Source organism: Macrotis lagotis, chromosome 8 (genome assembly GCF_037893015.1).
Source record: "Macrotis lagotis isolate mMagLag1 chromosome 8, bilby.v1.9.chrom.fasta, whole genome shotgun sequence".
Classification (NCBI taxonomy): domain Eukaryota; kingdom Metazoa; phylum Chordata; class Mammalia; order Peramelemorphia; family Peramelidae; genus Macrotis; species Macrotis lagotis.
Window position 1 is genome coordinate 159,808,732 of NC_133665.1, and position 14,109 is coordinate 159,822,840.

Below are 14,109 nucleotides of genomic sequence, written 5' to 3' on the forward strand. Positions count from 1 at the left end.
GCTTGTCTTGATTTTAATTTTGTTCTCCTTATTACAAGGGAGGGTTCCATGGGAAGAGGAAGCTATTGGGAAGTAATAGTGATGTTAAGGAAAGAATTAGTAAAATGAAAAAAGGTGAGGGATCATCAATCATAATAACTGCATCTACAAGCTGTTCAATATCTTCCTCATTCTTGGTTGAGTTCATACACCTAGACCTGGGAAGGGTCTTATAGCATAACTAGTCCAATTGCCTCACTTTCCAGAATAGGAAACTGAGGCTCAGGGAAGTCAAGGAACTTGATTAAGGTCACAAAGGCAAGTTTGTCTGTTCATTCATTCTCTGATTTCATCATCAGTATTCTTTCCCCTGCACCATATTGGGTCCTTCAAGGGGCGTCCTCACTGTTTTACTCCAGAGTTTCTTTCTTTGACCTTCCAGCAGGTCTTTGATTCTTGGTATGTGTGTGTTCTATCTCCTCCCTAGGCTGGAGTACGCAGGGAATCAGTCTTATTTGATTGTATCTTCTCCCCTTCCCACCACAATACTGAGGACACAGGCGGCTCCTTGAGTGGAAGGGAGTGGATGGTGGTTACTGCCCCACTTAGGCCTGAATTATCTCAGACCGATCCTCAGCAAACATTTTGTGTTAACCACAGGCTGTCTTGGGCCAGGCATTCCCCCTTCCCTTGCTTAATTTTATTCTCAAGAGGACCTTAAGGGGAATTTAATCCATATGGTTTGGATTCCCAAACTCATCAAAATGCAGTTTTCTGAGAGTTGTTTGATTGCCAACATGTCATGTGAGTGTCTTTTCTTTATTTTCCCTCTCTCTCCCCTTTCTTGTGGGGGAGGGAGGGTGGGAAAGGAACGTGCTGTTTGCCAAGAGAAAATGAACTCCAAACCTGAAGGGTTTTAGTTTGCTTCAAAACACGAGGTCTAAGCCATCAAGGTGAATTGTTGCTTGGCTGGAGGCCTCGTGAATGTTTTTTGTCTAATGACAGTTTTCTAATGGTTGGATACATTCCTCCTGAAAACCCAAGACAGTAGAAACTCATCTTTTCAATTTCCTGTCCCAGGTCCAAATGTTCCTCTTGGTCATAGCAACTCTGGAGCCTGTTTCTTGAATGGGGTACACATTTCTGATAGTCAGTTGAAGTCCACAGGTTAGACCATTATGATAATCGAATATACCTGAGTTAGAGTTAGTATTATGGATAAGGTTTTATATTCCAGGTCTTTTGGGTGACTTTCTTTTATCCTAACCTGATTTTCACCCTTCCCTCCAAAAACTTTTCCCTTCTCTTTAGTTGATGTTGCAACATTTATTAAATACCTACTATGTGCAATGCCTACTGTGTTTGACACCAGGGAATACAAAGATAAAAGTGACAATCTTTGCTTTGCCCTCAGTGAGGGCAAACTGACTATGGGTAGATAAAATGACCTGGGTAAACAATCTTTGTTTAGGGACTCTTTTGTATGTGAGAAAATATAGCAAAGGGTATAATGAACTACCCATCTGACCAATGATTTCATTCAAGAAGGTGTAACATGCACAGCAGCCACACCCTGGCAGAACCATCGCTGCAGATGGGCTAAACCAGGTTGAGAAAAACTGGCGGGCATCCAACCCACTAGTGAATTAGGGGGATTTCTACCTCAAGTATACACCCCGCCCTCCCAACCTCCCCACTCCCATCCTGGTGAAATGGGCAGATGAAAACAATTTGTACCAACAACCATGAAAGTGATTGAAGCTAGTGTTTTGGAGAGCTTAAAACTTCACCAGATATCAAAGATGCCAAGGTCATTCACTGCATCTCAGGCCATTATCGTCTTGATTTTTGTGGCCTCTGGAAGAGAGAGCGAGGCTGATGATTCTGTGCAATTCTGCTTCACTTAAATCCAATACATGCTTCAGTTAGGACATCATCCAAGAATATCATTGATACTCTATGAAAACAAAAAAAAAATGAATAAAAGCAGTGTTTTATTTCAAAAGAAAGCAAAAATTCAAATTCAAGGGTAGCTTTCTCTTTACTGATCTGCTTTTATTTTATACATCATTGTACCTTATTCCAAGACTTCACTGTGACAAGAAGGTGACTCTGAGGTCTCTAAGGCTCTGTCAACTAATAACAAACCTTGGGATTTTCTAACAAGTGTGGAGAACTTTGATTATGGGTTCAGTAGTGGATTGTATATGTATGTGGCTTTGTTGACATCTTTCACCATCATATTCCAAGGCTACTTGCATTCTTCCCAATGGAGAACTCCAACTCTTGTCCTGGGGGTCCTGCCATCCTGGAAAGTGAGAGTTCACCTCATCTAGTCATTTCCAGTCAGTTGATGATATTTCACCAACATCTTTCTTCCCTTCTTCAGCCTCCCCAACTCCCATCTCTTTCCATTTCTTGCAAAGGGAAGAGTTATCAAAACAACATTACCATTGTTTCCGGAAGGGGTGTTCACTGTTCCTCTGACTTTCCACACCAGAATTCCTTTTCTGGGAATTATTGTGTCCCTCTGTTAGGATGTATATTCTCTTACTCCAAAAAGAAGAGAGAAAAAGAAAAAGGTGCTAAAAATATTTATAATAGACTTTTCATTGTAATAAAGCCAAGTTGATAAATATTTCTAAAATGCCTACTATGACTCAATTGAAAAAAAAAAGTGCAAATGAAGGTACATTAGTCTTACCAAATCTAAAATTATATTATAAAGCATCAGTCATCAAAACTGTCTGGTATTGGCTAAGAAATAGAGTGGTGGACGAGTGGAATAGACTAGGTGCAATAGCAGGAATTGATTATAGTAATCTGGTGTTTGATAAACCCAAAGAGTCCAGCTATAAAAACTCTCTCTTCAATAAAAATTGTTGGGAAAATTGAAAGTTAGTATGGCAGAAATTTAGATTAGACCAACACCTCACACCCTATACCAAGATAAGATCCAAATGGATACAGGATTTAGACATAAAAAACAATATTATAAGCAAACTAGGAGATCAAGGAATAGTTTACCTGTCAGATCTATGGAAAGGAGAACAGTTTATGACCAAGAAAGAGAAGGAGAACATCATTAAAAACAAACTAGACAATTCTGATTACATTAAATTAAAAAGCTTTTGCACAGACAAAACCACTGTAACCAAGACCAAAAGAAATGTAGTAAATTGGGAAACAATTTTACAACTAGTATTTCTGACAAATGACTCATCTCTAAACTATACAGAGAACTGAGTCGATTTTTTTTAAAAAAAACAAACCATTTCCCCAGTTTACAGATGAGGAAATCAAAATGATCCATAGTCATGTGAAAAATTGCTCTAAATCATTACTTATTAGAGAAATGCAAATTATAGCATCTTTGAGGTCCCACCTCACACCTCTTAGACTGGTCAATATGACCAGAAAGGACAATGATCAATATTGGAAAGGATGTGGGAAAGCTGGGATGCTATTACATTGTTGGTGGAACTGTGAATTCATTCAACCTTTCTGGAGAACAGTCTGGATTTATGCCCAAAGGACACCAAAATGTGCATACTCTTTGATCCAGCAATCCCACTACTGGATCTATACCCTGAAGAGATGATGAAAAAGGGGTAAAAACATCACTTGTACAAAAATATTCATAGCAGCCCTGTTTGTGGTGGCAAAGAATTGGAAATTAAGTAAATGTCCTTCATTTGGGGAATGGCTTAACAAACTGTGGTATATGTATGTCATGGAACACTATTGTTCCATTATAAACCAGGAGGGATGGGAATTCAGGGAAACCTGGAGGAATTTGCATGAACTGATGCTGAGTGAGATGAGCAGAACCAGAAAAACATTGTACACCCAAACAGCAACATGGGGTGATGATCAACCTTGATGGAGTTGCTCATTCCATCAGTACAACAATCAGGGATAATTTGGGGGTGTCTGTGATGGAGAATGTCATCTGTATCCAGAGAAAGAATTGTGGAGTTTGAACAAAAACCAAAGATTGTTACCTTTAATTTAAAAAAACCCCTGTTATCTTATGTAATTTTGCTATTTCTTATACTTTATTTTTCTTCCTTAAGTATATAATTTCTCTCTCATCACATTCAACTTAGAACAATGTATACCATGGAAACAATGTAAAGACTAACAGACTGCCTTTTGTGAGGGGGGCAAGGAAGCAAGATTGGGGGAAAATTGAAAAATTCAAAATAAATAAAATGCCTACTATGCCAGTTACTAAAGTTAGCTTTGGGCATACTGAAAATGTATGTCAGAAAAAAGTCAGACCCTACCCTGAAGAGATCTGCTATCTAACAGATAGGATGACATGCAGACAACTACATGTAAACAAGATATATTAGGGATAATCTCAGTTAAGGCACTAAGATTAAGGAGAATTAAGAAAGGTTTCTTGCAGAAAATGAGTCTTTACTAAGGCTGGAAGAAAGCCAGGGAAGCCAGGAGGTGAGATGAGGAGGGAGAGCATTCCAGGGATAGGGAACAGGCAGTGAAAATACTTGGGAGAAATAGATGAATAAATAAATACATAGATAAACACACACATGCGTGCATGTGCACACACACACACACACACACACACACATATATATATATATTTTAAAGTGCTTAGAGTCAGGAGATGAAGTATCTTGTGGGAGGATCAGCAAGGAAGCCAGTGTCACTGGATTATAATGAGGTGAGTAAAGTTATTAAAAGACTGACAAGGTTGGAAGCGATCACTTAATGAAAGGTTTTAAAAGCAAAGGGGAGGATTTTTGTATGTGATCCTAAAGATGATAGGGAGCCACTGTAGTTGATCGAATGAGTTTTGGCATGATCATACTTATAAATTAGACAACTGAGAGGGGATCGTTTGGATTGAGGAGAGCCTTGTGGCAGGGAAACCAATCTATTGCAATAGTTCAAGGGTAAGGTGAGAAAGTCATGACCAAGGCAATGACAATGTCAGAGCCCCAAAGGAAACATATAGGAGAGATGTTATGAAGGTAGAAGAGACAAGATTTGAGAACTGATTAGATATGGGGTGTGAGAGAGAGTGAGGACTTGAAGAAGATCCTATGTGATCAGAAGGATGGTGGAACCCTCAATAATAACAGGAAAGTTAGAAAGAGGAGAAGGTTTGGGGAAAATGAGAATGCATTCGGTTTTGGACATGTTGGATTTAAGATAGCTATAAGGCCTAGAATTCAAGATGTCTGATGGGTATTTGGAGATACAAGAATAGTGTTCAGGAAAGAAGTTAGGGTTAGACAAATAGATCCGAGATTCATCTGCATAGACATATTAATTCAATCTAGAGGAGTTGATGAGATTACCAGATAGAGAATCTGGATTATACCCAATGGATCAACTCCTATCAGTGAATAAGACTGAACTGGATGAAGACTCAGCAAAAGAAACTGAGAAGAATTAATCAAACATGCAGGAAAGGGGGAAGGAGAGAGCAGAGTCACGTAAACTTAGAGAGAATACTATCAAAGAGAAAGGTATTCAACAGCATCAGAGGGTAGAGAGAGAGCAAGAAGAAGAAGAATCGAGAAAAGACCATTAGATTCGATCATTTTTTTCATGAATCCTCATGACTGATAGTCTCAAAAACCTTGGTTGGATCTTCAAACATTGTGTACAGATCTCTGTTCTGCTCTTGGCATTTTTCCTGGAGTTGTTGGGCAGTAAATACTGTACTGACAGTTCCTTGACCTTTTCTGAGGCCACACTGGCTCTCTGGTAGATGCCACCTTCCAAGGGAAAAGATCAGCATAAAAAGGACTCCGACCAGAATCTTGCCAGCAAAGACTAAGAGAGGGACTCCTCTATGATTGCCACAGGATAATCTATTCCCTTTACCTTCATAAAGATGGACAGTGGAGCTGTCCTTGAACTCTGGGAGGAGTATACATACATATAAATGTATGTTTACACACACACACACACACACACACACACACACACACACATATAGCTAGCTAGATGATAGATAGACAGATAGATAGATAGATAGATAGATAGATAGATAGATAGATAGATAGATAGATAGATGTGAATGTAATGTCATATAACCTCTTACAATATAACCTGGAAAATTTCAGTTGTGTGAACTGTAAATCTCAACTGGAATAGATTTTTTACTACATGAAAGGAGCCCAATTGTATTCAAAAACTCTTTTTTTCAGTTGAAACTTCAACTAGGGAGGTATTGACTTCAATCTGAAATATATGATCAATAGCTTCTGCATTGATTGATGACAGTCTATTGAGAACCACTATGGAAATGTTCAGCCCATCTCTCTAGGCTCATGTCTTTATCACTAACCAAAGTGGCTCCATCAACACTGAATAGATAAAATGCACCATATGTTTCTGGCCCATAAATCACCTTCAGGGCAACATAAAAGCATTTGGTTTGTTATTATCCACATAAATTGAATTTCATCTGCCTTCTTACTGAGTCAAGAATACTATGTCTTTCTAAACTTCACTTGTACTTTAGTTTTGATGTAGCTAAATGCTGCCTTCTCAGAGATAGATGAACTATCCTGCTGGTACACGCTATGGAGTTCTTGCTTTTTTTTTTTTTCATTTAGCCACTTCTGTATTTCCCTATCATTTTTGTCAAATCGGTGCTGATGTCTGTAAGTGTTATTAGCCAGATCAGCAAATGCAGTTCTGTACACCAAACTCTGAAAGTTGCCCAATCCTTTTCTGATCCTCTGTTTCGAAATGTAGGGTTGGCTCAATTTTCCCTCCACGTTAGTAACAAACTGTTCCTGCTCAAAGAAGGGCTCTAAATTGTTATCATTAAGTCTTCTGGTAGAAATTTTACTTTGGTTCCTCATTTTTGTTGTGTGAATAATTAGTTTGAAGAAGATGAGTCTGTGATCAGTCCAGCACTCTGTACCTCACATTGCCTTCATCTCTCTCTCACAAGCTGTCTATCTCTTCTCCTTACAAACACATAATCTATTAAATGCTAATGTTTGCTGCAAGGGTGCATCCACAAAATTTAATTGCATTTAGGTAAAAGGGAAACATGAGAAAGTCATGAGATACACAAGGCTTCAGTAGTAGGTGACCGCTGTTGTTGCTGTTTCCAACTCCATTCCTCCCAAAGATCCCTGCCATGCTAAGCTGGTAAACCTACACTAATATTAAAGTCACCCAGAATTATACACTTGTCCTCTTTTGATACATCAATGATAAAGATTTCTAGAGCTTCATAAAATTTTTCTTTGACCTCATCAGGGTTCATCATAATGGAAGTATAGGCACTGATGATGGTGGTGTGGCATTATCCTTCTAGAGACAATTGTATTATCTTGAACCTGTCATTCACTCTTTTTGGTAGGAATACAAGTTTGTAACTAGATTAATTTTGATTGCAAAACCTACTCCAGCTTCACAGTGCTCCCCTTGCCTGCAGTCACTCCAGAAAAACTCCTATCCAGTTCTGAATTCACTAAACTGGGCTTCATTTGCCAGCCTTGTTTTACTCAGGGCTGCTATTTGGATATGATACCTGCTGAGTTCTCTCACAACAACAACAGCTGCTCATCTTTCAGATCTGTTGGATTTTATGTTGTCTACGAGCATGCACATCATTTTATGATGCTGAGTGGGATCACTTTTGCAAAGGTTTTTGTATACTTTTTGTGTTTTGATTGAAGAGTGGGAGCCCTGCCTGCCATGGTAATCAGCTCAAGTTGGGTTAGCAAACAATTTTAGGGTACCTTTTCTAGCTCCTTTCTCATACCAGGAAGTGAGCAGTGTGATTCTTAAAAGACTGTTCAGGTACCCAGGGGACTGGCAAATCCCACTGCTGCTTCTAGTGAGGAGACAACCCCATGGCCTGGGCCACCTGTGTACAGGGTTGTGGCTACAGCATATCCACACTTGCTTCTTCATCATTTGCGTGTCATCACAGGACTTTGAGATGGGAATGGTAAAATGGTATGGGTACTGTCTGTTGATTCATGAGTAAATTATACCTAAGTGAGACAGAGTTGCATGAAGTTGTCAGCCTCACTCTCTTCCAGAAACATCACAATCCAGTGTCAGGACAGACACAACATCTGGTGATGGCTCGAGATGTTGGTGCTTTTGATTTCCTTCATGGTCACTGAAATAAACTGATTTCATCCTCTCATTCCACCAGAGAAGTCGTCACTTGCTTGGAGTGGACACCTCCCTAACTCACTTATGGATTTGAGACTCTCCAACTTAGGTTAGTTCATCTACCAAAATGGTTTACCAGGGTGTGGAGACTGTATGTTACAGTTTCTTAGAATCACAGGTGAGTTAGGTGGATCAGATAGACACCAAAGGTAGAAAGCAGTCCTGAAAAAGGGCTCAGCAGGCATCATACCAGAGATCCTTGTCTTCTTTTTTTTGCAAGGCAAATGGGGCTTGCCCAAGGCCACACAAGCTAGGTAATTATTAAGTGTCTGCGACTGGATTTGAACCCAGGTACTCCTGACTCCAGGGCTGGTGCTTTATCCACTACGCCACCTAGCCGCCCCCCCCCAATCCTTGTCTTCTTTAAACATAATTTACACCCCATATATATTTCTATATTGCTTTTGTATGTTTCTTCAGTACACCACCCTGCACATGATAAACAATAATTGTTTTTCTTTTATTCATTCCTATATATCTCAAATCCAAATTTTACTCATTTTTTTACCTTATCTCCCATGTCAGGAAGAAATTTGGCACTTCTCCTTGCTGAGATTATCCTTTTAAACATGTGCCCATAATTCCATTCCTCTCCATTTTCTCAAGGAATTTTTTTCTTCAGTGATTCCTCATCCCTCTCAACCTTCAGTCTCTCTTTATACACTGGCTTCTTCAGTGCACCTAATAACACACCTAGATCTCTTCTGTTTTTAAAAGAAACCTTCACACAACAACCATCCTTTGAAACTATCTCCTGTCCCACAGCCAGCTAGCATGGGACTCTCCCCTTGTTGAAGGCTCTGACCTGAGTAAGGGGTAGGGCAGAGTGGATAGGAGGTTAGAACTTCAGTTCTCCGCTAATCCCCTTTTGGGACTCTCCAAGAGAAAGTCCCATTTGAATGCCCTTTGGAGGACTCACCTAGCAAAGAGTATTTTTTGACTTTTACAAGTGTCCCTGGCTTCTACTCCCAGGAGAGCAGATGGAAGAACCCAATGCTACTTCAGGTTGCTGAAAAGAAAGATTTTGAGAAGACATCAGAGGAATGAGCAACCTTCATCATGTTCCTATTCCAGCTTGCTTCCCTAGAGACCTTGAAGATTATTTCCCTTGGCTGAGATCCAGGACATTTTCTCATGACTGAACTGAGTTACCTTGCTCCCTATAGGAGAGGTCTTTATTATTGCAAAGTATATATTCTGCTATTCATACCTTCTCTGATTTCCATTTTGATCTGAATTGGATAAATGGGCTTCTTTCCTATTCACTCTGCATATTTGTTGTAGAACTGGTATTAGATGGGATCAGGGTCCCCTATCCTCCCAAAATGACAATGCAATCAAAAGTTAGATGGAATTCAATCATATTTTCTAGAAGAATCATATTTAAGGGAGCAAACAGATGTGCCTCTAGCCCGATACCCCCTCTCTCTCTGAAGAGGGAAGTGACCTCAGCCTAAACTTCTTTTTCACCTCCTATCAGGAATGAGACCCTCCCTTGGAGAAGTTTGGAGGGAAAAGAGATGTCTATTTTACCTCCCTTTGATACACATACACATGGCACACCCTTGCCACAGATGGGTCTCTCTATACATGTGGAGTCTACTTTCTATTACTATTTTTTATCTCCTCTCCTTTCACAATCAAACTCCTAGAAGAAGCTGTCTGTATTTGTTGATAACATTCCCTCACATCTTGATTACTACTCAACCACTTGCCAATTAACTTCCATTTCTGAGGTGCTGAATCCAGTGGCCTGTCTTGATGTTCATCTTTCTTGACATCTATTTAGAGCTTGACACTGTTGGTCACACTTCCCTCTGGGATATTTTCTCCTTTCTTGATTTTCTTGACTCTGGCTGCTCCCTCCTATTGTCCCTCCTACTCTGTCTCACCTCATCTTTGAGTCTCCTTTACTGGATAATGATCCAATATCCTATGTTTTCCTCCCAAGTTTATGTCTGCGCCCCAGGATCTTCTTCTCATCTTTCATTATATATTTTCTCTTTTGGTTAACTCATCCAATCACATAGGTCCAGTTTATCACCTCTATGCAGATGATTTCCAAATCTACATATCCAGCTTGCATCTCTCTTCCAAGCTTCATGTTACACCTTTATAACACCAACTACTTTCTAGACAGCTCTACCTGAATGTCTATAGGTATTTCAAACCCAACGAACCAAAAATGGAACTCATTATCTTTCCCCAAAGTCAGTTCTCTTCCTAACTACCCTCTTTCTACCTATGACAATTTATCAATCAAAAATCATTCATTAAATCCTCACCATATGCCAGATAAATAACCTAGCACTGGAGATAAAAAAGAAAAAAAAAATGAAACCTTTCCAGTCCTTTTTACACCGTCAGGTCTGGTACTTAATAGTCAAACTTCTCTCTCTGGCTCTGTGTCTGTCTGTCTGTCTGTCTGTCTCTCTCCCTCTCTGTCTCTCTCATCACCTATAATCAATCAGCTGCTGAGGTTTTAGATTCTGCCTCTGCATTTCTTCATTGGTCCCCTTCTGTCCATTCACATAGTGTAGACTCCTATCACCTCATTTGGACTAATGAAATAATCTCCTCTTATGACTTCCTCTTGTCTTTTTCCTCTCCAATCCAATCTTACTCAACTGCCAGTGTGATATTCCGAAAGCACACATCTGTTTATGTCAGTCCCCTTCTCCAAAAGCTGTCATGGTTTCCTAGTGTGTCTAGAATCAAATACAAAACTTCTCTATTTGGCATCTAAAGCTTTTTGTAATCTGCCTAGACTGATTACATATTGTTCCCCCTTATGCACTCTGGGTTCCATCCAGTTGATGCTATCTTCTCTTCTGTAGACATATTCTATTTCCCAATTCTAGGGCCTTGCAGAGGCTGAACCCTATGTCTGTAACGTGCTCCCCCCCTCACTTCCACATATTATTGCTACTCAGTCATTTCAGTCATATCCAATTCTTTGTAACCCCATTTGCGGTTTTCTTGGCAAAGATACTGGAGTGTTGGCCATTCCCTTCTCCAGTTCGTTTTTTTGATTAGGAACTGAAGCAAAAATGGTTAAGTGACTTGCCTAAAATCACACTACTGGTAAGTATCTGAGACTGGATTTAAACTCAGGAAGATGAGTGTTCCCGACTCCAGACCCAATGCTCTATCCATTGCATTATCTAGCTGCTCTCACTTCAACATCTAAGTATCCCTACATCCTTCAAAGCTCAACTCAAGAGGCATCTCCTATATTAGACTTCTTATCCACTCCCTCATCCCTCTCTACTTCCAAAAAACAAAGAATACACTTATTTTGAATGTTATTTATCTAAATAAATGTTTCTCCAAAGTAAAAAGCAATTTACTTTTGCATCTGTTTCTGTAGCACCCAGTACCTTGTCAGCATAGTAGGCATCTAATAAAAGATTGTTGAATTGAACAACATAAATCACTAAGAGGTTCTCTTGGTTGGAACCATGACTCTGGCATGGAGGAATCTACATTGGTGATTTTTATTAACAGTTGGGCTAATTTTGTTAAAGCGAAATTGAAAAGGGGAGTTTTCTCTTAGTAAACTCCCTACCATTTCTCTCCCCCGGGACCTGAGAGGCTGTAACTGTGGGAATAACCCTTAATGCCCCACTGAGAAAATATATTTTTTCAATTGCCCTATGAGAGTACACTGAGGAGGTATGCTAATTCCTGTGTCTCTCCAACCGTATCCTACTGAGGATAGAATCTATTTTTCAAAGACAAAACTATGATTTAATTTAATGTCCCTTTGACATTTTCCCTCTCAAAGCCACGTGAAGGATGCTTATGTTAAAGAAAAGGTCTTGGGAGACCTTTCACAGATCACTACATTTCATGACTGGGTGGTATAACCCGTGGCTCACCTGCTTTAAATTATAAGTTGAAGAGCCAGGGTGTCTTTGTCGTATGCTGACTTCTCTGTCTGATAAACCAGGGGCCAGGGTGTGTGATTTTCCCCTACCCTGTTTTAGAAATGTCCATAGAGACAGCCTAGACTCCCTGCAAAGCTGCTCTGTGTAAGTTGTGACCTCTATGACTTGCCCCCTTCAGAACTATCCCTGGTGGCATTCTATGATATAAAAGATGTTTGATGCTGGAATCAGATCCTTTGGCAAAGCCATGTCTCCACTCTGGTAGCCTCTGAACCAGATTCCCAAGACAGAGGATGCTGTGCTCTCCCAGATGCTGCTTTGGATGAGGTAGGGGAAGCAAAGGAGAACAGCTCTGTTGCTTCTCTCCATGACTCCACTTGTGTCTGGCACATAGTAGGTATTTAACAAATATTTATGGAAGGGAAAAGATGGGAGGGGAAAAAGAACCAAAGGAACATAGCATTTCTAGAACTCAAACTATATTATAAAACAGCAGTCATCAAGACCATCTGGTTTTGGTTAAAAAATAAAACAGCTAAAACGATGGAACAGACTAGACAAAGTAAAATCAGAAACAATAATTACCATTGTTTGATAAAGTGGGAAACAAGTTATCTAGAGAAAAACTCTCTACTTGATTAGAAAAACTACAAAAGTGTCAAAAATAGACTTAGACCACCGCTGTACACCAAACTTCTCAATTGCTGTTATTGTTCATCCTTCATTTCTGAAGAGGACCAATTGCATCATGGGGGATATTTTAATTTGTGCACGAGTTGTCAGAGTTGAGAGCAAAGTCATCAGCCTTACTCTTTCTTCCAGAAGTCAAATTAAGGGCAAAGTCAAATGACTAGGCATGACCCAGAATGCCCCGGATGACCTTGGTGTCTTCTATTTCTGACTTAGCTATAAGAATTCCACAGCACCTGCTTCAACTGCCTTCATGGCAGTTGGAATAAATTGTTTTCATATGCTCATTCCACTGGGGAAAATCTTCATTTACATGGTGCTGGCATCTCCCTAATTCCACAAGACATACTAAATGGTTATATAACCTTAATATTAAATATCATACTATAAAAAATTAGAAAAGAAACATCATATACTTCTCATAGCTATGATCAGAAGATAAATTCTTAAAACATCAACACAAAAGACAGAGGCATTATAAAAGACAAAATAGCTAACTTTGATTACTTTAAACTGGAATTGTCTGCATAGACTGCATTAACGTAACTAGAATAAGAAAGAAAACAATCAAATGGGTAAAATCTTTGTGACAGGTTTCTATGATAATTATACAAATAGTCATATATATACATATATACATATATATATTACTAATGGCCATTCCCCAGTAGATAAGCAGTTAAAAGATATGAACAAGCAGTTCTGAAAAGCATTGTATTCACAACATGAATAAAAAACTCTAAATCACAAATAAGAGAAATAAAAATCAAAACAACACTGAAGTTTCATCTCACATCCTTCAAATTGGCAAATATGGTTCCAAATGATGATAGTCAATGTCGGAAAGTATGTAGGATGATGGACCCACTAATGCATTGTTAGTGGAGCTGTGAAATGATACGATCATTTGGGAAAGCAAATTGGCATTTTGCAAAGAAAGTGACAAAATATCCATACTTTTTGGACTAGAGACTCTATTATTTGATTTATACCCCAAATAATTCCACTAATAAGAAGAAAATCCCCATATACACTGAAATATTAATGCTAGCACTCTTTATGAAAATAAAGATTTGGAAACAAAGTAGACACCCGTCAATTGGAAAATGTCTAAACAAACTGTGGTACATGAATGTGATTGAATATTACATTATGTATATTGAATTCAGAGAAGCATGGAAAGATTTATATGAATTGATTCAGAGTGAAGTAAGCGGAACTAAGAATACTATATACAGTTAGTAACCAATGAAATTGGAAAGAAAAACTATTCTTCTAAAAAATAAGTAGGGGCAGTGGATAGAGCATCGGCCCTGGAGTCAGGAGTACCTGAGTTCAAATCCGCCCTCAGACACTTAAT

The 14,109-nt window shown here is 39.1% G+C and overlaps 2 long non-coding RNA genes across 2 annotated transcripts in view; one reads left to right on the forward strand and one right to left on the reverse strand.

The window, feature by feature from the left end:
* Window positions 1-2,038: 2,038 nt before the first annotated feature.
* On the reverse strand, window positions 2,039-12,955 carry LOC141495008 (uncharacterized). The gene is made up of 3 exons (XR_012470627.1): window positions 12,870-12,955; window positions 2,431-2,532; window positions 2,039-2,287 (listed from the first exon to the last, which is right to left on the reverse strand). It is a non-coding gene; the product is annotated as an uncharacterized LOC141495008 (long non-coding RNA).
* Window positions 12,287-14,109, forward strand: part of LOC141495009 (uncharacterized) — a 30,857-nt gene continuing 29,034 nt past the window's right edge. Inside the window, exon 1 of the long non-coding RNA XR_012470628.1 lies at window positions 12,287-12,386. This is a non-coding gene — a long non-coding RNA (uncharacterized LOC141495009). The remainder of the gene's footprint in view (window positions 12,387-14,109) is intronic.